A 23,947-nucleotide genomic window follows, 5' to 3' on the forward strand; every position below is an offset into this window, starting at 1 on the left:
GGATGGATGGATGGATGGATGGGCGGGCAGGTGGGCGGATGGATGGGTGGACGGAGGGATGAATAAGATATACAGGTAGAGAAGTAGGTAGGTAGACAGATGGTTTTGTGACCAGATGACACCTTCCACATGGGGAAAAGAGGAAAGAAAAAGAGAGTCTATGGATTCCCCCGTCTTGTGGTGCTGAAATCAAGTCACCTCATCATTCATAAAACCTTGATGGTTCTCACACTCCAGCTAATAATGGAAGAGTTACCACTCGGGAACTTAACTCTGTGTGTGTGTGTGTGTGTGTGTGTGTGTGTAAATCAAGGCAACAACTGAATTATTAAGGACTCCCCAGTAACCTCGCTCAGGACGCTGTAACAGAAGCCAGAAGATGCCATCAGAGACCCAGTAGCCAGATGTAGCTACTGATTACAAAAGACAGGATCTACACTGGCTACTGAGCCATTGAGGGTACCTACACACGCCAGCAGCTTCAGAAGGTGATCAGAAGGTGATCCGCAGCCTTCTGGGGAGGGGTTCTGTGGAAGGAAAGAGAAAAACATCAATCCTGGAAACTTATGGGGAAGTGGTATCAATGGATTTCAATTCCGTATTTTCTTTATTGACATAGCTGACAATAATCCCATGTATACAGTTTTAAAACAAAACTCTAGATTTATTCACTCAGTGTATATTGATTGAGTGATATTGAATCAAGGGCCAGATACTCTCCCAGGTGCTAGAGATCCAGCAGCAAACAAGAGATGAAAATCCCTGCCTTTCTGGGCACATGATTGTGAGAAAATCTACAACTGATTACCTGGCACGTGTTTGCAGTAAAATGTTATTATATGAAAAACTGATCAATTACAGTAAAGAAATATTTCCCCACGATAAATTGAGGATGATAAAGTTATTTCTACCAAATGTCTAACACACCAAAGAAACCTGCAAAAAAGAGATGTCACCAAGTATTCAAAGCAGCAGCTCGCCAGTATGTCAGTTCCAAGCTTTCCTCCCCTAATCCGATGTCGGGAGACAAAAAAGTTCGAGGATAGATGTCCTGTCCATGGATTCATTCATTCATTCATTCACCCCAGAAATGCCTACTGAGTGCCTTCTCCATACTTTCTGCTGGGCCCCGGAAGTGTGACACTGACCAGAGGCCCTGCACTCATAGAACTGAGTGTCTAAGATCCGAGGGGTGTGTAGGCAAAGACAAAAAAGAAACTCGATTGATATGTATGACCGTTTCACAGAGTAATGGGACAGTAAAGAGGAACGCTATTTGCATAGGTAGTCAGGGAAAAGCCTCATTTGAGCAGATCCTTGGAGGAGGAGGAGGAGGAGGAGGAGGGAGGTGGAGAACCTGTCACAGACCTGGGGTGAGAAAGAACACCGAGGAGAGAGGCAAGAGTCAGAACAAAGTCCCCAAAGCAGGAAAAAGCCCGGTGTCTTCGAGAAGGCACTCTCATACTGGCACATGACCACCGTGGCCAATTATTATTTTTGACTTTTAAGATTACTTAGAATCCTACCTTCTTATGAATTTAAAATGCTTTGGCTGTCACTTTGAAAAGACTGAGGAAAGTTATCATCAACTGGAAGAAAGCCTATACTTAGAACTTTAATTTTTTTTTTAACGTTTATTTTTGAGAGAGAGAGAGAGCGTGAGCGGGTGAAGGGCAAAGACAGAGAGAGGGAGACACAGAATCTGAAGCAGGCTCCAGGCTCCGAGCTGTCAGCACAGAGGCCGACGCAGGGCTCGAACCCACGAACTGCGAGATCATGACCTGAGCCACAGTCCGGCGCTTAAATGACTGAGCCACCCAGGCGCCCCAATACTTAGAACTTTAAATCACGGCAATCCGACTGGACATGTAGCTAGACCACGGAATGACACTGAAATATTCGTGGCCAGGAAAAGCGCCTTTAAAAAAAACTGTGTTGGCTGTGAGAAAAGATGACCAGCTTTCTGGGAGTTCTAAATACATACATTTCAAAGGAATGATTTAACTATTTAATCACAGATGTCTAATTTTAAGACAGAAGCTACTTGCCAAGTTCTAATAATGGTGTTTCACCAGGTGGTTCGCTCTTAGGGGAGGAGGGTGAAATTTACAAGGTGAAGTAGGTTTTTGTTTGATTGTTTTTTTTTTTTCCTTTTTCATTAAATTAAAACCAACTCTATGGTGAAGGACATTTTGGCCCTGCCTGAAAGCCCGGGCAGAAGTACCAAAGTGGAAAAAAAAAGACTGCTTGTGCAGGTTTGGCTGAATCTCACCCTCAATGTAAAATGAAGCATTTTATAGAACACGCCAATTTATTTTTCATAAGCCGCTAAGACTAAATGTTCATAACTCTACTTTTATGAATAACACTGACAATTACAGTGAAGCAAGGGTTCAGTTTGGTTAGTTTTAATGCCAAAATCCAAAGGATTATCTTTTATAAGTTTTGGTCCATATTTAAATTAGAAGAATGAATGATACTTTTAATTGTTAAAGCTTGCCCTGCCTATCCTCCAAATGTTCCTAAATTTAAAGAACTATGAAGTTAACGTGGTCTTTCCCCCCCTCCTTTTACACTTATCTAGGTAATACCAAAAGGGAAAACTAAGTAAGATTTTATTAAAGACTGTACTATAGATTAGTGTCAGCCACTAACACACTTTTAAAGTTTATTAAAATATAGAATAGAATATCTAAGGAATATACTATAACACAGAGTATTAACCAATAGTACATTTTCAAAGCGTAGGGCTACCTGGGTGGCTCAGTCGGTTGAACGTCCAAATCTTGATTTCAGCTCATGATCCCAGGGTTTTGGGATTAAGCCCCGCGTTGGGCTCTGCACTGAGTGTGGAGTCTGCCTAAGATTCTCTCTCCCTCCGTCCCTCTCCCCTAGTTGAGCACGCACTCAATCTGAGATGAAAACAAAAATTATTTTATTTTAATTTTTTAATGTTTACTAAGCATTAAAGAGATATAGAGAGAATGAGACAGAGCGTGAGCAGGGGAGGGGCAGAAAGAGGAGACACAGAATCTGAAGCAGGCTCCAAGCTCTGAGCTGTTAGCACAGAGCCCCACGCGGGGTTCGAACCCACAAACTGTGAGATCATTACCTGAGCCGAAGTTGGACGCTCGACCGCCTGAGCCACCCAGGCGCCGCCCCCCCCCCCCCGCCAAAAATAAAATTTTTAGATACAAATTTTAAAGAACCATTTTCAGAGTTTATAAGTAAAAGTCAAAGAAAAGGAATTGGGTCCAACTGAAAATGTCACATTATATATAATTCCATTATCTAGCAATTAAGAAGCCAGCTAAGCCCCAGGGACGGGTGACAAAACTATAACCAAGGTACTTGCTGCTCAAGTCTCATTCACGGTGCAAGCAAACAAAACAAAGACAACGGTTTAAAAAATTTCTGTCCATTCAAGCTAAAGTCCATTTATTCGAGGTGTACAGAATGGGAAAGGGAGTTTGAAGGAAGAAGACTGATGAACAGTGAAGCCTAACACCTGCTGTTGGAAAGCCTGGTTGGAATGGAGATAAAGCCCATTTCTTGAAATGTTAACCTAGAATTTGAAGAGCTCACTCTCCAGAATTAGAACAGGGGTGACCTATAAACCAAATCAAGAAGTAAAGAAACCCACTGATGTTTCCAGCTAAGATGACAGATATAAAATGGCATTCTCATCAAAGTTCCACTAGAAATGAAAGAAACGCAGTGTCGCGGGTCATTCAACGAAACAAGAGTAGCCTTACCCTATCTCTTTTAAGGGATTATTGGGACAATTCTATTTGCCCCACCCCAAAGTATCACTGACTTTAGAAATTGTGGTTTTTGGAAAGAAATTTAACCCCAGGCACTGTATTTGGAAGTCAACAAAGAGGGATGAATAGAACGTTGACTTTCCCAAGTCAAAATGGTCAAGTTTGACTCTAGATGTCCCCTCCAATACCCACCCATGCAATTCCGCATATTTTAGTGCATGTCCCAGCAGCTTTCAGAAACTAAATAGGAATACAAATATATCTATGGATCTGACAGGACTCACCCCAGAAAGCTATTTTAACAAAGTCAGAGTTTACTTTAGAAAGCAAACAAAAATGGGGCGCCTGGATGGCTCAGTCGGTTAAGTGTCCGACTTCAGCTCAGGTCATGACCTCACGGTTCATGGGTTCGAGCCCCACATCGGGCTCTTTGCTGACAGCTCAGAGCCTGGAGCCTGCTTCCGATTCTGTGTCTCCCTCTCCCTCCCCCTCCCCACTCATGCTCTCTCCCAAAAACGAATAAACATTAAAAAAAATTTTTTTTAAATGAACAAAAACGGCCTCCCATGGGGTAGATCTTATGTTAAGTGCTCTTAACACACACACACACACACACACACACACACGGACATAAAGGCAGCTTTAAGAGGTGTTGCATATGTCTGTTACATCTCGATTGTGGTGATAGTATCGTGGGCATTTGCATATGTCCAAACTCATCAAACTGCATACAAGAAATACGTACAGTTCCTTGTCGATCAATCATATCCCTCCATAAAGTTGTTGACCAAAAACGCAAAAACAACTACCAAACTGCCTCCAGTGTGGTTGAGAACAAAAAGTCTAATGAACTCAACCGGCCGGCCCAGGGAAGAAATGTACACGTATATACACACCGGGCCCCATGGGGTGAAACTATGTCAGAGGAAAAAAAAAAAAAAAAACCCGACCCAACCTTTTAAACACAGGTGACTAACTAAAGTACATTCTTGCGGACCTAGATTCCTTTTGGGTTACGTTAAGAGGTATGTGAGCCAGGGTCTCACCATAACCAGCACGTGGTTGCAGCCCATCCAACTCCTGCATACCTGAGATCCTGTGACCAGACGGACCAAAAACATTTACACCAGCTGATGGTCACTTGATTTTCGCATCGCTCTATTTAGTAAATTGCTCTGCAGGTCAACCTGAAGCCTGAGGTGAACATTTTCTGAGACGTTCCTGCTCAAGACATTTTTTTTTTTTTTTAAAGGACTTTGCCTGCCAGATAATTCTAGTCCGAACAGGCCTGGGAAGGGATGGGGTTGGCACGAGATCCTAAAACAAGCTTGCAAAGGCGAAACCACTTAGAGCCCATAAAGACAGACCCAGACTAGTTTCTTAAAAATACTATTTAGCAATTAGACACATGCCTTTAATCCTTCTCAACGAAAACCAAATTTTTTTGCTTTTTTACACAATCACTGGATGAAAACATGAATCATTTGGCTAATTAAAAACACTCAAGAGAAAAAGGATGGTCTTCACCTAAGGAACAGCCTTTTTTTTTATGGACAAGGTCCAGAAATTAATTGAACTTCCATCCATGTGCAAATATCTCTCTGTGTCACTCTCCCTCTCTCTGAAAGAAACCACTCAATTCACTTCATACAATGTCTGCAGGTGCGCAACTGCAGTGAGGAACTCTTATCACTGAAGAAGAAAGGTCATTTGCATTCTATCAATGGTAAGTAAAAAGAGAGTTAAGATCAAAACAAGGTGATTCTTCTGAACCTGTAATTACCAAACCAGGCAATTCGACCAAGATTCTGTGACTTAGCCCTTTACTTTGTCACAATTAACCCCCTGCTCCTTTTCCATTATTACTGGGGTCTTTCAAAATGTGTCAGTATCACAGACACGTAAGTGTTGCAGGTTTCATTCAGAATCAAATGTCCACCAGGCCTCTGCTTTCGCCGCGGCACCAAACTCCCTTTTGTCACCGAATGTGCTCACGGTGTGAAATTCTTCGTTTGGTCTTTCTTTGCTCTTCCCATCAAGTTTCAGAGGATCTCCATTCCAGGAAAATTCTTACGTATCCTTATCCTTTAAACAATACATGCTTCCCAACTTAGTTTTATGGTACCTTTCTGTAACATTTGTGGGTGTTTATAGGAGCAAGCTATTTACTTGTAAAGGAGCCAGTTTCCTAACAGAAGTATAGGCCAGTGACAGCACGTTCCTATATAATCCCTTGCGGGTACCGAAGAGTCCTGGGCATTCAGGAAGGTTCTCCTAAATGCCTTCATTCCACAGGATAAGTAAGCAAGATCTACTGTGGTGCAATGAAAACAATTGAGACAACCGAACAAGTAACAGTGGAGGAGGGAAGAGAATAGAAGAAGGAAAAGAACAAAAGGAACATCCACATGTTACGGTTTCTTTGGCTCACGATGGTTTTACAATGAACTACACTGTAATCAAATGAAGCCTCTTCCGAAAATCATAGCTGTCTACCAGAAGTCGTACTGGACTTCAATTATTACGAGGTCCGTGGTAGTATGTTGATTTTTTAAATTATTGGTTTGGGTAAATGACTCATACCACAAAGGAAAAGGGAAGACGGCTAACGGATACGTGTGAAGGTTTGGAGGGGCCAATAATAACCGTTTGAAAAGATGGAGGGCTACATGTATATATCATGCTTGCTGATACTATCTGATGACCTAGCGGTTACAATACCTACAAGATATTCACCAGGGCAAACAGGATGATAACGTGGATTCTACTATGTAGCCAAGAGAAAACAGGAAAGTTGATGGAGATTTATAAAAGACTGTTCTGATGTGTGTTACACTGGGGAAAGGGACAGAATTGGATGTTTTTCAGTTTCTAGAGAATGGAAGAAAGACAGCCTTATAAAGTCCCAACCTGCACATCAAGTATTTGCTCCCAGAGCTATCTCCACCCAGTGGATGTGTGGCCACTTCAACTGGTCACAAAGAAACCAAAGGTAGGGGCGCCTGGGTGGCTCAGCTGGTTACGCGTCAGTCTCTTGATTTCAGCTCAGGTCATGAGCCCAGGGTTGTGGGATCGAGCCCTGCGTTGGGCTCTGCGCTGAGCATGGAGCCTGCCTGGGATTCTCTCTCTCTCTGTCTCTCTCCCTCTGCTCCTCTCCTGCTCATGTTCTTGCCTGCGCCCTCTCTCTCAAAATAAATAAACATTATTATTGGGCAGTACTGAGTTACTACCACCGAAACACTTTCTCTCCCTTCTTCCCTCATTAGTTGATGCTCGACTGGTCTACACTCAGTACGTTTTTGACAATATATGGATGATTCTGCAGAGTACATGTCAGCGTTTAGAGAGACACTATCAATCTAATTAAAATGAGCCAGATTCAAAAAAATAATGAAGAAAATGTCAAAGGATCAAGCTCTCAACGTAGAGGAAGAGGGCTACTTAAGACAGAGGGCCACTGGAAATGACAAAGAGTTAGGGCGCCTGGGTGGCTCAGTGGGTTGAGCGTCCGACTCCTGATTTCGGCTCATGTCATGATCTCACGGTTCGTGGGTTCAAGCCCCACATTGGGCTCCGCGCTGGCAAGTGCCAAGTGCGGAGCCTGCCTGGGATTCTTTCTCTCTCCCTCTCTCTCTCTCTGTCCCTTCCCGGCTCACTTGCACACATGCTCTCACAAAAAAAAAAAAAAAAAAAAAAAAAAAGGAAAACGACAAAGAGCAAGGAGGAGAGACAGAGGTCAATACAGCCAAGAAGAAAAGGGGTGTAAGAGAAGCCTGACACCCAACTACAGCACCTAGGCACTCATCAATGAGGTAAGGCTTCCTGGGCTGTCCTGTTACACTACGTAGAAGAGGAAGGGTATCAGATCGAGAAAACCAGAAGTTGGGAGAGGAAGGATACAGTCGGAGTAGCCCTCCGGAGTTAAAAAAAAAAGGGGGGGGGGGTCCGGGGTGGCTCAGTCGGTTAAGCGTCCGACTCTGGCTCAGGTCATGATCTCACGGTCCGTGAGTTCGAGCCCCGCATCGGGCTCTGTGCTGACAGCTCGGAGCCTGGAGCCTGTTTCCGATTCTGTGTCTCCCTCTCTCTCTGAACCTCCCCCGTTCATGCTCTGTCTCTGTCTCAGAAATAAATAAACGTTTAAAAAAAAAAGTTAGCAAAGGTGAGCAAGGGAAGATTATTCACAGTCCTGAGCAAAAAGGCAAGAGATGAAGGAAGGAAGTCTTTCTTCCTGTGCAAGGTGGGGGAAGACACAGTGGCAAACTTTATCGCTAAGTTGAAAGGGGAAATAACAGAAACACAACTGCTGTTTATACTCATGGTAAGTAACACAAGGGAAATCTGGTTCCCCTTTCTGTGAGTGGAGAAAGGCGTCAGGAGAGACACTTGGCACTGAAGGATAATGTACAACCTTGAAAGGACTGGTTACGGAGGACAGGAGAGGATGTGTCTACCGAAGCAGTGCCTTTCAGTCAAAAAGGAATAGCAAAACGCTCTCATTTACAGAAAACGGCAAGGCCCAAGAAGCTAGAAGATGGGGGCGCCTGGGTCACTCAGTCAGTTAAGCGTCCGACCCTTGATTTCGGCTCAGGTTATGATCTCACGGTTTGTGGGATCGAGCCCCGTGTCTCCTAGGGAGATGTGACAAGCCAGGAACGACCCCAACTCACCAAAGTCCAGAATCACCTGGTCCGCTTTACAACTCAACGATCCTAGCCCCACATTCATTCCCCTGCTTCCCGTTCCTCGCTGGCAGACGACGGCATTGAAACTATTCGAATTTCTCCCTGACAATTACGATTCATTCTGACATGAGCTCCCTTTTAAGTCCTATCCTGATGATTGAACTTTTGTGTCGTCTGGGGGAACAAACTGTTAAAATAAAAATCTATACAATGTAATTCTTTTCATGCTGAGAGGTCAAATTCATCCTACTGCTGTACTCACTAACAGTTAACATGCCCACAGGACAGCTATTGGGACCCCAGAACAGGGATGGAATAAATGGAGGGACTTCAAACGGCAGAATCTAGACGATTTGGTGAAAAACCAAAATAAAACAAAACCAAAAACAGGAGAAATTCCTTCCATTGACTTTCATGCTTGGGCAAAACCTCACTATCTCTGTGCCCTCAGAGGATTACATCTCCTGATTTTTCTAAGGTGAAAATAAACCTGAATGAGTTTTAAAACCATGAATAGAAAGTTTAGAAACTGGAACTCTCCAGACCCGAGTCAGGAAAACAAGTCACGATTTGTTTTCGATGTACAAGGATGGACAGACAGAAAACTCGTAGGGAAATTGTCATTTTACCAACACAGCAAATGACAAGTTACAAGACAGCATTTTCCAAAGTGTATTCAACTTTGGAGTATTAAACCAAGAGACGAGTCCACACACACACACACACACACACATACCACAGTCCTATGAATCTCTTAAAATTTGGGAAATGTTACTGAGGTACTCTATGCTTCTCTTGAAGTTTCAATACAAACATAAAAGGCTCTGAGAAGTCCTGCAGGAAAGAAACTGAATTTAATGTTGTTCAACCCAGTGTTTCCTGAACTTATTCAACCAGAGAAGTTTTTCCCTGTCTTCTGAAAACATGTTTTGTGAAAGGCCATCCTAGGGAGTAAAAAAAGGCTACAACGGTCCCCACGTTGTTCATCACGTCAGCTGGGGAGAACTTTGGTTGGCAACAGACCCATCAGAAAGGAAGAGGGATACGAAAGAAAGAGGGCCACTGAATGTGACAAAGAGCAAAGAGAACTGTCAGTAAACATAGCCAACGAGGAAAAAGGTGCCAGGCATGGACGGACCAACCTTCTTAGCTAAGTAAACCCTAATGGCACCTGCCTTCAGCTCTTTAGTGTCCTTTCAAACCATGAGTTTCAGGCGTCAGGACTCAACTAAGCACTGTGTAGTATCTTTTGTGTTTGTTTTTGTTTTGTTTTGTTTTTGAGAGCTAGAGAGAGCACAGATGAGCAAGAGAAGGGTGGGCGGAGGGGGAGGGTCGGAGAGAGAGAAACTGCCCAGCGCAGAGCCCAGCGCAGGGCTCGATCCCGCGAACCGTGAGCTCATGACCCGAGCCGAAATCGGGATTCGGACACTTAACCGACCGAGCCACCCAGGTGCTCCAGGACTGTTTGGTATCTTTTAAAGAAAAGTTGACAATAATCCAGGGCACAAGATTTCACGTATCATGAAACGTGGCAATGTTGATGGAAGCCACAACGCAACTAATGGAGTTAAGCTCTAATGGAGTTAAGTATCGCGCCATCAGTAAGCACGCCTGATAGGGAAATCACATAGTAAATATCAATATCCACTGCGAATACGATGTTTACGGGCTACCGTGGCTCTTTCACCAAATGAGTCTTTGGCCCTTAGAACATTCTCGTGAAGCCTGGGGTTGTATTACTACCCTTCTAGACAAGGGGAAACAGGATTAAAGACCATCACGCGGGCAGCTCGTATGCAAACAGAGGAGACTCTAGTAAGTGACAAACCAATGAACAAAGAACCCTGGCCAAGTACCCAATGACATGAATTTGGGGAAGCAACAAGGTACAGTAGGAAGAATGATGACCTCTCCCCAAGAAGTTCGGGGCTCTGTGATCCAGCCAAACAGCTTGGCTTCTCTGGGTTGCAGCGTGTGCCCCAAGAAAATGAGGGGAATATTGATCCTACCGATAACGGGATGGCGGAGATGATCACACAAAATGAGGTTTACCAAAGTACTCTATCAATGTCCCCGTGCTCTGCAAATAGAGTTACTTCTCTAACGGTGGTAGAATCTGAAGGTGGGATTTTCATCTTTGCCATGTGAACCCTGCTGCAGAGGCTTTAGCCCTCCCTCATCATCTGGCGAGTGCTACAGGAGTTGTGTTTAAGTGCCGATGTTTCTACACGAGGCAGGTAGCTGGCCCCACAGTGCTGGACAAGATCTGTCTGGAATCATCTGTTTCAATGCCCTGGAAACAGGAGGAACTAAAACTATCCCATCTATTACGTTCAGTTTAACTTGGGTTTCTCATCTGTGCTAGAAGGTTATAGATCTATCCCCCCAAAATTAAACTTTCATCAGGTTTTTTTTTTTCCCTAAGAGAGGCCAAGTCTTTATTTTGTCAAATAAGGGCATTTTTAAATGCTCCATCTACTAGCATCGTGATCGCTCATTTTTTTAAGTTGTTTTTAACTGAGGAATAACTAACACACCATAAAGGGCACCTATTTAAAGCATATAATTTGATTAAGCTTTGACATGTGTCCACACCTGTGAAACTATCACCACAACCAAGATAGTGAAATTATCCACCAGCCCCAAAGTTTCCCTGTGCCTTCCTGTAATCCCTCCCACTTACCACCCGAAGCAACCAGGAATCTGCTGTCATTATGAATTTCTTTTGCATGTTCTAGAATTTTACATAAATTGAACCACACAGTGTGTCCTCTCTTCTGTCTGGCTTCTTGCACTCAGGGTGGGGTCCTCTATGTTGCGGACTACATTAATAACTCACTTCGTTTCGGTCTTGAGTGGCATCCAACATACGGATACACCATAGTTTGATGATCTATTCACCTGTTGATGGACATCAGGGTTGTTTCCGGTTTTTAGCTATTACTTATAGGAGCAGAAATGTCTGCACCATACGGTAGGTGTATATTTAATATCGTAAGACTTTGCCAACAGTCTTCCAAAATGTGCCATTTTACGTTTCTACCGAAATGTATTAGGAGAGTTCTAGATCATCCGCAAACTTGCTGACCCTCGAATGAATGATCACCTGGTGTTTCGGTTTGCATTTCCCTCATGACGACTGATGGTGAACATCTTTTCATCTGCAGATCTGTCATTTGTCTCTCTTCTTGGGTAAAGTGTCTGTTCAAACCATTTGCCCCTTTTTTCTAGGCTGTGTCTTCATTATTGAAAACTCCGTCGGCTTTAATGGGTGGTGCAAAACGGACACCTAAGAACTTGGGTCGAAATTTCACATTAATTCACGGGTCCCCGAGAGGATCAAAAAACCTCACCAATGCCGAACTAAAATACTGTCCAAATGTTAGGACAAACTTGAAATTCTTTTAAAGCTAGAAAAGGGTGGGATTATTTTTACTGGTATTGCCGCTAACTCTACAGAGGCTCAGAGCTCCATCACTGAACAAAATAATCCTATTTCCGCACGTCGCAGTGGTACCTAAACCATCTCAGTTCTTCCTCAGCGCCATCAGCTAAGATCCCCAAAGTTCCTGTCCCCAGGGCCACATTTCACCCTTTGTGCTCAGTGTGTTCTAATCCCTGAAGATTCCATTTTGCAAAAGGAATTTCTCGTGTCAAACTCGTGCCCACGTTCAAAAAGCGACGCAAGGCCAAACCTCTTTCGCACTTGTTTGTGCAATCAGTTATGGCTACGGTCTTTCTTTAAGATCTACAGAGTAGGCTAGTTTGAGGGCAGCTACAGGCTTTCCTTTGAGGAAAAGCAGGCCGGGTTCTGCCGTGCGGGGCCATTGGTTCGCAGCTCAATTGTTACAGTTGATGTGGGTTTCCTTTTAGATGCCTGGAAAATGACTCTGCTGACCACATCCACATTCTGAAATACTTTTTGAGAACTTGTAACCAAACTGCAGGAACTGACTCATTTTGCAGCGCCCAGACACCACACAGGCGTTCCAGAATGGACTCCAGTCAAAGGCAGAAATAGCAAGGCCTTAGAAGACAGGCAGCAAATGGTCTATTTATATGGGGGAGACAAGGGGGGAAATCCCGGGATGCATGGGGCAAAACGGCGCAAGCCCCGGGAGACCATCGGAGGTGACCGGCTTTAGAAAAAGGACCAAAGAGAACACACGACTTCATGAGTTAACACATGTGTTGCCCTCAAAGCTAGAAGTCAGAGACCAGGTGGCAAAGGGACCTTAACATCTAGCTCTCTATCTTTCACCTAGAAAGCAGATTGAGACACGTACACAGGGGAATTTGGGGGCCACTGGGTCTCAACTCCCATTCCTGAATTCCTTGATAAATCAGGAACACACCCCCGCCCCCCATGTCTCAGGAGCTAAACGGGAATGGACCCCCAGGTTGAAGATGACAGACAGAAGTCACCTGGGCTTCAGACCAGAAATCTGCAGGTACCCTGGGGGGGGGCGGGGGGTCTCCTACCTCCTTCCTTATCTACTTCTACACCTTTCTCTCTCAACTCCCAAGCTCATCCAAGGGGGCTGGCTTCCACAGGAAGTGCCAACTCTCAGCTCCCTTTCTCCCAGTCCAGAGTTCCCACCTCCGGGGGGGGGGGTGGGGGGAACAAGAGCAAACCAGGCCCTCCTCGGGCAAACACTCTGTGTTCCCCAATTACTAATTTCTCCAACCCGCAAGTGAAACTCTCAATCTCTCAGTCAGTTTCAGCCAGAGGCAGTGAGGAAATCCGGTCCAGTTGAACTAAACTATAAATGACAAAACCAGTTAACTCTTTTCTGCAGGTGGGGTCCCTGGCTCAAAGAATAGGAGTGCTAACCCAAATGCATAACTAACTAGTGGAAAGTCAGGCGAGGCGGTAAGAAAATAAAGTCTCAAGGGGGGGGGCGGGTGAAGGAAGATAAACGTGGACAAGACGTACAAACAGCTCTCAAGCCCTGTGGCGCGGTGCGTGCCGTTAGACCTGGTTGCGGGGTCCAATGTCGGTAAAATGACGTGTATACGCATTTTACGTCCGCTCTCACTGATGCCACGTCTGTTAACACAAAAGGGAGGACTTCTAACATCAGATGATGACAGAGCGGATGATGACAAGGGACGGCAACCCATCTGCAGCAATCAACTCTATCTTTAAGAAATTGCAAAAAAAAAAATGGCTTTAACACAGTTATTTAAAAGACAGTAAGTAGATGCACCTGCATTCCTCCCAACTGAGCAACTGTTCTGACTTTGGCACGCTCCCTTCCTGCCTCCGATTGTAGAAAAGTACGGTGGAACACAGCCTTTTCACCTGTATCGGGCAGATTTTCATATACAATTGAGAGGACATCTATCAAGGAAGTGAACATAAAACTAAGGGCCCCCAAAAAGAAAACCCGGAGTTTTTGACACAGAGTTACGTGGAAACCAGGGAAGTTACCAATCCTCAGCTGTTTCACTGAGTATAAAATCAGCACAGACATGCCCCTTGGGGAGTGAAGCATTAACCCACTTTTGGCTCCTTGGCTGATAAGGAGTTGCTAGCTCAACTTTCTCTCTCTGTCTCCCTCTTTCCTCCTCCCAAGGTTTTCAGGTAATTTAAATGACAGAAGTGGCATTTTATCTAAAGAGAGCCCTGTGTAACTTGTACACAACTCCAGTTATGAGGCACCATGGGCTGGTCTCTCTGGGATCCCTACATAAAATCACCCATACTCTCGGAACGCCATCCTCCTTCTCTCTAGTTATCGTCTCCTACCTTCCAGCAGCTTCTGTGGCCAACAAGGCCCTAGGAGACCTGATATTCACTACCTCCCAGACCTCATCTGCTACCTTCCCCCTTGCTTACTGTTCCACACTGGCCTCTTTTCTTAAGAGTTTTTTTCAAGTTTGGGGTGCCTGGGTGGCTCAGTCGGTTGAGCATCTGACTTTGGCTCAGGTCATGATCTCGCGGTTTGTGAGTTCAAGCCCCGCGTCGGGCTCTGTGCTGACAGCTCGGAGCCTGGAGCCTGCTTCGGATTCTGTGTCTCCCCCTCTCTCTGCCCCTCCCCTGCTCACTCTCTGTCTCTGTCTGTCTCTCAATAATAAACGTTAAAAAAATAAAGTTTCTCAAGTTTATTTATTTATTTTTAGAGAGAGAGAGAGAGAGAGAGAGCAAGCGGGGTAGGGGCAGAGAGAGAGAGAGAGAGAGGGAGGGAGGGCGAGAGAGAATCCCAAGCAGGCTCCACGCTGTCAGCGTAGAGCCCGACGCGGGGCTCGAACTCATGAACCGTGAGATCATGACCTGAGCTGCAATAAACAGTCAGGCACCTAGGTGACTGAGCCACCCAGGCGCCCCAACACTGGCCTCTTTTCTAACTCATGGACATACCAAGCTTGCCCCCAACTCCACTGGAGTGGTTTTTGTCTTCTCTGCCTATAATCCTTTTCCTCTGCATACCCGTGGGTAAGTCTCTGAGCAAAGTATCATGACATCAGAGAGGCCTTTCCTGAGAGCCCCGGATAAGCCGCTCTTCCTGGACCCCTCGGGTACTCCTCTGTCTGACCTAAGTACCTACTGACACCTGGCTGTCCGCCTCCCCCCGCTGCCATGCGGGCAGGAACCCTGTGCACGGTCGTATTCCCAGACCCAAAACACCACCCGGCACGTGGGAGGTGTGCAACACGTTTTTGCAAAATGCACATTTCTCTGCCAATTGTTCTGCGACAAGCCTATGAAGTCTAGTCGGCACCTGGGACAATTTCTGTTAACCCCTCACCCAAACGCCCTGTACTTCAAGGGCCGGGTGGACGGAGGTTAGAGGAGAGCCCATATCCCCAAGCATTAGAATGCAGGCAGGACCGGGGGGGGGGGGGGGGAGGAAGAATAGATTCCTTATGGGTAGAAGAGAAGGAAAGGTTTTACCTTTGCTGCTGTGTGGTCAACCCTCTACCAGAAAACACACACGGTTTGTGCCAGGACAAAGAACCTGAATGGTTAGTTATGTGTTGTTGTTGGCTTCTCCCCCCGCCCCCCAAAAAAACCGTGCCAAATGACTCCCAGGCTAAAAATCACCAAGTGTGAGGGGCGCCTGGGTGGCTCAGTCGGTTAAGCGTCCGACCTCGGCTCAAGTCATGATCTCGCGGTCTGTGAGTTCGAGCCCCACGTCGGGCTCCGTGCTGACAGCTCGGAGCCTGGAGCCTGCTTTGGATTCTGCGTCTGCCCCTCCCACGCTCATGTTCTGTGTCTGTCTCTCAATAAAAAATAAATGTTAAAAAAATTTTTTTTAATAAAAAAATAATCACCAAGTGTGAGTACAAATCCTCCTCCCTCCGTATCTTCCTCTCCCCAAAAGAGAGGGTATCCCTCGTTGTTCCCATCCCTACTGAAAGATGTTTTCCAAAATCTCACAATAAATTTAATTGAGGGCACAGCAGGATTTCGCCCCCCCCCCCCAAATTAGCCTAAATCCTACGTAAAAAATCTTTTCCAACACATCGTTGCGGTCTCTTCATGTGCTCCAAACAGGGAAAGGAGTTGAAAGCTTGGGGCTTCTTAGACTGTATTTCCTGCCACATTCCCTACTAGGGGGCCCTTCCTCCGCCACCATCAAAAAAGAAAAGAAAGAAAGACCATTTCTCTGCATTATTTTCCTGTCACAAGCCTTTTCTCTCCCTTACTTTAAAAAAAGAAGCCTGGCTGTCAAAGGAAGATGCTTAAAGACTTTTATGAATGTCAGCCTGTGAAATGTGCCTTGTCGCAAAAATGGCAAAGGATCAAATGAAAGATGGAGTCACTGAGGGGAAAGGAACAAAGAGTGGGCTGCCTTCCCCTAATGGACCCTCACACTGTCCTTTCTTTCATCTGTCTGCAGGTAGGCGTTGAATGAGTTATGTGAGAATATGGATAAAGGAAGGAGGGGGGGAGAGTGGGAGTGAGGGAGGGGAGGAGGGAGGGAGGAAGGAGGGAGGGAAGGAAGGAAGGAAGGAAGGAAGGAAGGAAGGAAGGAAGGATTATTATATCCTCCTATATCCTCCTACGGGCAAGGTCAATCCAAGGCCAAGAGATGTTTTTAAAACATTTCTTTTTTTTTTTTAATTTATTTTTGAGAGGAAAGCTGGAAAGTGGGGTAGAAGCAGAGAGAGAGACAGACAGAGAGAGACAGAGAATCCCAAGCAGACTCCACAATGTCAGCGTACAGCCCGACGTAAGGCTCGAACCCGCCCACCGTGAGATCGTGACCTGAGCCGAAGTCAGAAGCCAACTGACTGAGCCACCCAGGTGCCCCGAGATTTCAAAGCGCCCTGAACCTGTCAGCTTGGGTAGCTTGCCCTCACCTTCCAAGTCAAATTCTCAAGCCACATTTGAAAGAGGAGGAAAATTCTCAAATGTGAACCCCCTCTCCCACACTCTGAAAATGAACTCCTCATCCAAACATAGGCTTTTGATGCACATCAGTTCCTGCAATTCTTTGCTCGGCAGTTTCGCCCTCCTAGACAGCACCCAGAAATAGATGCAGATAAAGGAGAAAGACATCAGTCACTGCGGATTCGTACTCGTTTTCCATTTCTAGGGATTAATTCCACGCCAGAGAGAAGAATCTCCAGAAAGGTTAATAACCGTGCATCCCTGGGACCCAAAGGCTCACAAACTTCTCACTTCCACCCCCACTTTCAAGTGAAAACATTCGAGAAAAAAAAAAAAAGCAGGGGAAGTTACATGAGTAAATTTGTGAAGCGCGTGAGATCAAATGAAAACAAGGAATTCCCCTCCTGGCCTTTCGTGGCCTAATTTAAACTCATAACACACAAATGACTAAAACTGCCCCCGTTGATCTGTGAAATAAGAAACAGAAAAAGTCAACTGTGTATTTCACTATTGAGAGGGCCAGGCTCGGAAGACGTGACACTTTGCAGAATAGAAATGAGAAGACCATTTCTGAGACTTTCAGGTTCAGTCAACTTTTATTCTGCTTTTCTGGTCCCACAGCTTACCGGGTGAATGGCCCTACGCACGTTCCTTTACCCCTATGCCTTAGTGTCCTCATCTATGAAACGGGCCCCCCCAAATCGCGCCAGTGGGATGTCGAGGGGATTGAAACAGTCAGCGCGGACAGAGCGCTTATAACGGCGCTCTGTTGTAACAGAAAAAGAAAGACACATACCTTAGAATGGATCCACAGGCCTTGCGACCCAACTGAAGCCTGTTCCCAAAAGGATCCGGGAAGGGCACTCAAGTGTGTGAAGCACCATGATTCCAGGGACCACAGCAGGTGCTTTACACGTGGTTCTCTCGTTTCCTGCCATAGCCCCGTGAGCCTGTGAGTCCTGACCCTCCACTCTCGAGGGCTTCTGGAAATAAATGGACTCATTTACTCACCTAGCGAGGGGCAGGATGCGCTTAAAGCACAGGTCTGTTGGTGCCCAAAGGCTAGACCTCTGGGGGAGCAAACGCTTCAATGGGTTCCGTGAACGGGCACCTTCTTGGGGTCACCGTAACCACTGCCACGTACTTGATCCACTCACTAGACAATGCCTGGAGGTTTGGAGATTGTTTCCCCAGGTGATCAGAACTTTGAAAGCACCCTGGAAAGCTTCGCTGGGCTCGTACAAACTCAACTCAGTTTCTCTCAATTGTAAGACCTTCGGGTCTCACTTTACACAGATGTCACACACATCCTAACGGAGAGAAATCGATGGGCTTTCATTGAAAAAGCCTTTATCCATCTACTTTTAAGAGAGGTGGGACAACAAAGCATTCTTCCAATGCCACCACCAGCAATGGGTTTTTAGTGGAACAGGTGCTTATGGAGAATTAAAGTCTTCCAAGGCAGAAAAAGAAGATCCTTTAAAATAAAACCTTACCTTCCTTTTCACAATCGATGACTCCACCTTCTACCTTAAAGGAAGCCGTTACACTGTGCTTTTAAGCAAGGTATTACTTTATCATCGAAAGCAATGAGAAACTATTTTGCTATTAAAATGTAACAAAGAAAAACAAAATGTCCCAAATATTATATCGACTTACAAAAGCATATTGTATTCAATTTTACAGGCATCTCATCTGTTCTTTTAGGAATTAATTTAAAGAAAGAAAATCAACTATGTAAATGCTCTAAATACTTTGGAATGTGCAAACCAGAATCAATACAGGATATTATGGCAATAGGTTATAGTTGAGAACTTAGGAACCTGGCCCACAAACTGTCCAAGATTTGATCACTTATATTCTTTTTATGTTTTTTAAAGTTTATTTACTTTGAGAGAGAGAGACAGAGACAGACACAGAGAGAGATCGAGCAGAGGGAGGGGCAGAGAGAGACAGAGAGAGAGAGAGAATCCCAAGCAGGCTCTGCACCATCAGGGCAGAGTCCGATGTGGGGCTTGAACTCACAAAATGTGAGATCATGACCTGAGCAGAAACCGAGAGTCACATGCTTAACCGAATGAGCCATCCAGGGACCCCTAATCACTTACATTCCTTAGTGTAATTTTGTAGAATTGTCTTATATTGAAATTTTTCTTAATTTCCAACCTCCCAAAATAATACTGGTACCAGGTGGGTGAGTTTAACATGTTAACCCCTGGAAACATGAGTTTCCATGTTTTCACTGGAATAAAAATTTTGCATGGTTCCCCAGCTCCCTATCTAGATTGAAGGCAGTTCACAAAGCATGGAAGTATTTTACTTTGCATATCCTCCTTAGTCCTTTAAAATACGCTTGATTTTAAAAATCCTCAATGATTATGTTCAAATTTGGCTAGTTTCCTCTCCTGAATGAAGCCATCAGTTCTCCGAATACTGACTGCACAATCAAAGCTGTTGAAGAAATTCTCGTGGCTGTGAATACAAAAATGGTAACTAATAAGTAAGAGAAGTCCAATGGGCAGAAAAAATTTCATTACCGACAGCAGCCTGAGACTGATGGGAGGGACTATCAGATGGAGATCAAAGAGAAATAAATCAAAGATCCCTACATTCGTTCAAAAATAACATTTCTGCTAGTGATTGACTGAACTGGAAAACGAACACAGAAATAATACATCAGGGAGAGACAAGTGCTAAGAGGAAAAATGAAGCAGGGTAGAGGGACAGAGAATTTGGGAAGGAGAATGGGGAGGTTGCTCTCAGCTTGGAATGAATCTTTTTTAGCCCTAGAAATGCATAGGTATTGAAGAGACACCTTATATACTTGTTTGAAAAGTGCTGTTAACAAGTTTCCTTTTGTGGGGCACCTGGGTGGCTCGGTGAGTTAAGCAACCGACTCTCGATCTCAGCTCTGGTCATGATCTCGCGGTCATTCAAGGTCATGCAGGTCAAGTTCCACAGACTGCCTGAATCCGCCCCCCCCCCAAAAAAGGGCCCTTGCTTTGTCCCAACGTGGCTCCCATGCCAGCGTGCTCACCCCCTCCGAGGTGACCCCATGCCCTCCACAGGGCCCGCACCGCCTGCTGGCTCAGGGGCCCAGAAAATGTCTATGAAAAGACTTTTCCCTGCTACTCAAGACTGTTTCCTTGGGGCTGAGGAAAGAGTTGTTTCGTGTGTCTTAATTTTTCGAGATCAAGAAGTCCTGCTGCCTGCTGGTGGAGATCAATGCTGGCAAGCCTGTAAAGAGATTAACAGCCTCTCACACCCCTGGAGCTCCCACACTCCCACCCAGGAGGACCTGGGAGAAGCATTCCACTGCAGGCTCCTGGCCGTGACCACGGGGGCGAGGTCATCAGCTTCTGATGACAGCAGGGCACCGAGTGACCTAGGAATCAGGTAAGTAGCTGACCCGCCCCTCTGACTCAGCCAAGACGTCCTGTGCCACCGGCGTCTCTCAGACCTAAGTGGGCTCATTTAAGGGCAGACCGCGTGGGCGGTGTCACATTGGGCAAGTCGCCTCCCCATTGCGTGCATCAGTTTCCCCGCGTAAAACAGGGGTGAACGGATTGGCGATATTCACTTTTTGCCAGGATTCAATGTAAGTTAAAGTAGGTAAAGCATTTGATACGTCTAGGGGCCAGGACACTGCTGTGGGCATCAGTGATGCATTTACATCAGTGCCTGGCACATGAGAGGAGCTCAATGTGTTGTCAGTAATTAGAGGTCCACCGACCTGTATCGGACACTGTGATCATCACGATGACGATCTGATAAGGTAACAGGGGGACTCTTCTACCTGTGAAAACTCCCGGGGGGTCTGGTACAGCACTCCGTAATCAAACACCAGTAAACCATACGAACGCTTGTACTAAGTGGGATAAATAGAGACTATATATAAATAGCCTCCCCCCTCAGTTCAGGTCATGGTTAATGACCAAATAAATAGTCAAAACCACTTAGGAGCAGAAAATAGGAAGCCCTTCAGGCATGGAAAATCCATGACTCCCTAATTAATCTATGCCTAACAGTACCTAAACCACCCCTCCCCCCTCCAAATACAGGGCACCATAAGAGACTCGGTCAACCGAGTCACTTCTACGAACGGCAGGTCTTAAAGTAGTTTTTCACTACAGGACGAAATACTTGGGTTTTACCACCATTTCCAGGGTACAACCTTCTTTCCCACAGGAAACAGACAAGCTATCAAAGGGCAAATAACTGACTTCAAAACATGTGCCTTAAAAGAATACAGTGTTCTCCGCAGTCAGCCCAGAGGAGATGAAGAAACGTGCTATGCCAAAGTGGTTAAAGGATCCTGCCACCAAAGGATTTGCACCAACCCATGGAGCCGACCTCTCCCGCCTCTTTATTAGCCCCATATGTTGTTATTTATCTTCCCCAACTTTTCGGACCCCTTTCCGTGGATTCTATTCCTCAAGTATTTGCTTTGTTCGAAACCTGTGTTTACCACTCCCATGGCGATCCGGACACAAAGGCGAGTCAGGAAGACATGGAATGAACGGAGGTACTTAATGTTGCTTCATGGTTTTTTCCCCTTCTCATTATCCTCCTACTCAATGAGACTGTAGTGGGAGGTCTGAATGACATTTCCAAACCGAGAACTTAAAGCTACATTTCAACACCCAACCCCTCAGTTGTCATAGGAACAACACTAGGCGGCTTATCTAGATTCTAACAAACAGCCACTTGTTTCGCTAAGAAATTAAGCCTCCTCCCCCAATCAAATATATACACACACCCCATATACCTAACCTTAAAAAAAAATACTTCTGGATAAAACTGTATACTACACCAAAAACTTAAGAAACAAGCCCAAAGGGAGCATGTTCATATCCCTCAGTATGCAAATATCAAATGCTATTTGCGAGAAATTGTTTTGAGGTCTGTCACTTGACCTGCATACCTTCAGTCTGTAGTTTTTACAAGCCCCACAAAGCCAAGGTGCTCGTATCTTTTCAGAGCACACAAAAATAATACTCTCCATAACCCCAGCAGAGAAGTCAGGGCTTCCATTATATTTTTATCACTCAAAACAACAGCTTCTCAGTGGATGAGTAAAACCTAATACTTAGAGGCTTTTTTTTTTCTCATTAAGCATGGCAGTAGCCAGATTATTAAATCATCAAGTTTTGCCCAGGTATTTACATGAAATACAGAGCTCAAGGTAACTGCGAATCACAGAACACAAGCTAACAATTGGATAGAAGTTACCTGTAAATATCTCAAACCTATAAATTCAGGGGCTTCAGGGAAACCAGGAGAGTTTTTCCTGTCCTCAGCCACACCTTAATTAAAGTCAAATAACCTGTAACAGTCACACGTTTGGATCACCGATCTGGTTTGCTGGCCATGTTCACGTTGCTTTTTGTTTCTTTCTTTGAAACTAAATCCTGATACTGGAGTTTTGAGAGCTCTTAGTCTGAGCAAAATAGACCTTACAAGTCATCCTGTTTTTTATGATACGTTTTTCTCCTTTTCAAGTTAAGGATTTTTAAGATTTTGAAAGTAACGGAATGGGAAGCAAAAGTCAGACGGGCAGATTCGACTTTCAATTTGGCTTAAGGTACTTAAAGACAGAAATCAACAGCATTATGTCCTACAGAACCCCAAACGTAACCACTCTGTCAGTAACGGTTTTAATTATATATAGTCACTTTCATAAAGGAACATCACCAAAACTACCTATATCATTGCTAGCAGTTAAATAACAACATTTTTTTTCCTGTCGGATTCTATAAGGAGACATCACATGGTTGCTCGTAGTGACCAATAAGAAACTAGTAAGATCAGGTAGCCACCCCCCCCCCCATTCTAACTATATTTTCTTATTCTAGTCCCCCTTCCCGGCACAATCATTCTTAAAAAGCCAAATCAAGAAATCAGACACTTTAAAATGTAAAAAAAACCTATTACCAGCTTAATCAGCCCCTCGCGATCGGTAGGAAATGTTTCCAATGCATTACTTAAACTTTCATTTTGTAGAGTTCTAAGTAAATAGTTGTCATCCTCGGGTAGAGGGAGGGCTAGGAGGGCAAGCTGGGGAATTCTGAAAGCAACCCTTCAAATATTATACAGACTATTCAGACTAAATGGAAACCTATACCCATGGACTGTCAGTGCCCCAACTCTACCAAACAGCCCGTTTGATTTGTGTCTCCCCACTAAAAAGAAAAAGGGGGAGGGGAAGCCAACTGGTTATATTACATGTATTTGTCTAAACCGGCAAAGCCCAGCTCATCATCTTTGTTAATAACCTGGCTTCTTCTCAGACTTTATGGTATATTCCTGGGCGACTTCTTTCGAGAATTCCTCCCTGTTTATGTGTTCTCTGGTTCAACACAGTTGTTAGGGGTCTGTGAACAATTTTACAATCCCCACGTACACCATATGATATCTATTAGGGAGTGATGCCACTTTTCACTTACCAATTCTGGATAAAGCAGTATTTCCTGGTGACAGAATGCTGCTGCTTCCGTTCGCTACAACTCCCTCTTCACAGCTTGATAAATCTGATTATAAAATGTCTTTGTTCCAGATCACACGAGGCGCTTTTCCTGCGAAAGTTTTCTAAAGAGTTAACTGCATTTCATTCCTGTTACAAAACGAACAAGAACAAGGGGTGGGGGGGGGGGGTGGGGAACAGGGAGTTAAGTCCACACAAGTTCCTGGCAAAAAAATTTTAGCTGCATTTTTCTGAGTTTAATCAGTAAGCTATATTAAAGTGACAGTTACCAGTTCGGGGAGCCAGAGTTTGATCAAGTCGGCCACCACCGGTGTTGGGTGTCTTCTAGTGATGTGCAGACCCCAAGGAAGAAGTCACTTGGTCATCTATCACATGTAGCTGAATCACTGGACACCCGCCACCCCCCCACACACCTCCACCCTTGTTGAGCAGCACTCCGGGCAGGATGGTGGCTGGACACCCAAAGCAGGACCTCTTATAGGGACCCGCCAATTAGCTGCTGACCAATCACAGACAGCACCTAGTACCTAAGTCACATGACAGGGCAGTCCCTATGACTGCAGGATTTCTGAATTACTGGGGTTACACAAAGGACACTCATTCAGGAAAAGAGAAAAAAAAAAAGCCATAAGCCGAAACAGAAAACGCCCAGGCTGTGACAACTCCGGCTTTAAAA

The 23,947-nt window shown here is 45.0% G+C and overlaps 1 long non-coding RNA gene across 1 annotated transcript; it reads right to left on the reverse strand.

The window, feature by feature from the left end:
• Positions 1-23,678, reverse strand: LOC124509473 (uncharacterized). Its single transcript, XR_006961458.1, has 3 exons — positions 23,541-23,678; positions 23,234-23,400; positions 1-527 (listed from the first exon to the last, which is right to left on the reverse strand). It is a non-coding gene; the product is annotated as an uncharacterized LOC124509473 (long non-coding RNA).
• Between the last annotated feature and the right edge of the window lie 269 nt (positions 23,679-23,947).

This window comes from Lynx rufus, unplaced genomic scaffold (assembly GCF_022079265.1).
Source record: "Lynx rufus isolate CCGP_SWC_20201006 ecotype Redwood Valley unplaced genomic scaffold, mLynRuf1.p SCAF_14, whole genome shotgun sequence".
In the NCBI taxonomy this organism is placed as follows: Eukaryota; Metazoa; Chordata; class Mammalia; order Carnivora; family Felidae; genus Lynx; species Lynx rufus.